Source organism: Ostrea edulis, chromosome 9 (genome assembly GCF_947568905.1).
Source record: "Ostrea edulis chromosome 9, xbOstEdul1.1, whole genome shotgun sequence".
NCBI classification, from domain to species: Eukaryota; Metazoa; Mollusca; class Bivalvia; order Ostreida; family Ostreidae; genus Ostrea; species Ostrea edulis.
Genome location: NC_079172.1, coordinates 49,188,765 through 49,191,649, shown reverse-complemented (window position 1 = coordinate 49,191,649; position 2,885 = coordinate 49,188,765). Strand labels below are relative to the sequence as shown.

The window sequence follows — 2,885 nt, the reverse complement described above, 5'->3', positions numbered from 1 at the left end:
CCTATCTTCCTCACACCTCCTTCTCTCTCTCTCTCTCTCTCTATTTACCCTTTCTCTCACTCTCCCTCCACCCTCTCTCTCACTTCCTCCCTCTCTTTTTCTCACCCCCTCTCTCACTTCCTCCCGCTCTCTCTCTCTCACTATCTTCCTCACCATCTCTCTCTTCACCCTCTCTATCTCTCACCCTTCTCTCTTATCCTCTCTCACCCTCTCTCAACCTTCCTCTCTCTCTACCCTCCCTATCTTCCTCACCCTCCTCTCTCTCTCTCTCTCTCTCTCCTCTCTCTCTCTCTCTCTCTCTCTATTTACCCTTTCTCTCACTCTCCCTCCACCCTCTCTCTCACTTCCTCCCTCTCTTTCTCTCACTTCCTCTCGCGCGCTCTCTCTCTCTCTCTCTCTCTCTCACTATCTTCCTCACCATCTCTCTCTTCACCCTCTCTATCTCTCACCCTTCTCTTCTTATCCTCTCTCACCCTCCCTCTGTCTCACCCTCCCTCTATCTCACCTCCCTCTCTCTCTCACCCCCCTCTCTCTCACAAACTCCCCATCTCTCTCACATCCCTCTCTCTCTCGCCCTCTCAACCTTCCTATCTCTTTCACCCCTCTCTCTCTCTACCTTCCCTCCTCTCTCTCCCTCACCCTCTCTCTTTCTTCACCCTCTGTATCACCCACCTTCCTCTCTCGCCCTCCCTTTCATTCTCGCACCTACTCTCTCTCTCACCCTCCCTCCCTCTCTCTCATTCTCCCCTCACTCTCACATCCCCTCTCTCTCTCATCCCCTCTTCCCCCTCTCTCTCCTCATCCCCCCTCTCTCATCCTCCTTCTCTCTCTCATTCTCCCCCCTCTCTCCTTCACCCTCCCTTTCTTTCTCTCAATTTCCTCACCCTCATCCTCACTCCCTCCCTCTCTCTCACCCCTCTCTATCTCTCACCCTCTCTCTTACCCCCTCTTTCTCTCAACCTTCTCTCTCTCTTACCCTCCCTATCTTCCTCACCCTCCTTCTCTCTCTCTCTTCACCCTTTCTCTCACTCTCCCTCCACCCTCTCTCTCACTTCCTCCCTCTCTTTCTCTCATCCCCTCTCTCACTATCTTCCTCACCCTCTCTATCTCTCACCTCCTCTCTTATCCTCTCTCTCACTTTCCTCTTTCTTTCACCCTCCCTCTGTCTCACCCTCCCTCTCTCTCACCCCCCCCCCTCTCTCTCTGATAAACTCCTCCCCTATCTCACCCTCCCTCTCTTTCTCCCCCTTCTCTCTCCTCTTCCCCCTCTCTCTCCCTATCTTCCTCACCCTCTCTCTCTCTTCACCCTCTCTATCACCCACCCTCCTCTCTCATTCTCTCACCCTTCCCCTCTCTCTCTCAACCTTCCTCTCCCCCTTACCCTCCCTCTCTCTCTCTCTCAACCTTCCTATCTCTCTCACCCCTCTCTCAACCTTCCTCTCTCTCTTACCCTCCCCCTCTCTCTCCCATTCTCCCTCTCCCCATCTTCCTCACCCTCTCTCTCTCTTCACCCTCTGTATCACCCAAACCTCCTCTCTCGCCCTCCCTTTCATTCTCACCCCTCTCTCTCTCTCTCATCCTCCTCTCTCATTCTCCCCTCACTCTCACACACCCCTCTCTCTCACCCTCCCTCTCTCATTCCCTCTCTCTCTCCCCCTCCCCCTCTCTCTCCTCCTCCTTCTCTCCCACTCCCTAACTATTTCTCTCTCCCTCTATCACTCCCCCTCTCTCACCCTCCATCTCTCTCAATCCCTCTTTCTCATCCTCCCTCTCTCCCAATCCCTCTCTCTCTCTCACCCTTCCTCTCCCCCAATCCCCCTCTCTCTCTCACCCTCCCTCTCCTTCTCTCACCCCCTCTCTCACTATTTCTCTCTCCCTCCCTCTCTCTCACCCTCTATCTCTCACCCCCCCCATCTCTCTCAATCCCCTTCTCTCTCACCCTCCCTCTTTCTCACCCTCTATCTCTCCATCTCTCTCAACCCCCCCCCTCTCTCTCTCTCACCCTCCCTCTCTCTCATCCTCTCTCTCACCCTCCCTCTCTCTCATCCTCTATCTCTCCATCTCTCTCAATCCCCCTCTCCCTCACCCTTCCTCTCTTCCTGTCCTAATTTTTCCCCTTCCAATGGAGTCTACTATTGATTAAGCCTATACAATGCAATGTGTGAAAATCAAAGATATAATTCTTATAATCAACATTCTCCAATAATTTTTGTTTGCTTGATAAATTTGGTGACTAAGCCGCTGTTTCAGTAAAATGAATAATTAATTAACCTGGCCTTGGCGTACCTGGGAGTACATTATCTAAAGTAAGAAAGTAAATTTCATTTAAAGTCCGTACTATATACAATCAACGAGTCAACACAAGCTCCGTAGAGCTTTTTACCCTACTATAAAAAGACAACTTTGAACAGTACATGTATGACCTAGATCATACAGAAAATTGATAATTCGTCCCGTCAGAATTTACCCCCTCCCTCCCTAGGATCAAAGATACATTTTGTACATTTAGGGTCACTTAAATTGTCACAATCGCAGAAATTATCTCAAGGGTCATTTTTTAAACTGTCAAAATTCCACGCGTGGAGGGTTGCTAATTAACTGTATATGTTAATTTTCAACGTTGAAAATTTATTAAACATCCGTCGAAAAATTATCCCTGGGGTCGTTTTTCAATGGGGTCATTATTCAATGTTACACCGGCTGATTTGATCATTATCAAGTTCAGTTCAATCGGGATCGAGAAACATAAAGAGTGCGTTCTTTACCACCCTTTCCCATTTCATCGTCATTCTAGGCGGGGAAAAGGTACAGAATCTTAGAGTCGCGAATAATGAGAACATGTGCGCAAGAACATGTTCTTGTTCTTCAACACTACCTACAGATTC

General features: G+C 49.5%; 1 protein-coding gene across 1 annotated transcript in view; it reads left to right on the top strand.

The window, feature by feature from the left end:
* The first annotated feature begins 2,813 nt into the window (after nt 1-2,813).
* Nucleotides 2,814-2,885, top strand: part of LOC125659228 (protein SERAC1-like) — a 43,337-nt gene continuing 43,265 nt past the window's right edge. The window contains exon 1 of the mRNA XM_048890834.2: nt 2,814-2,885. This exon is cut by the window's right edge and continues 365 nt beyond it. The gene's annotated coding sequence lies outside the window, so the exon portion shown is untranslated.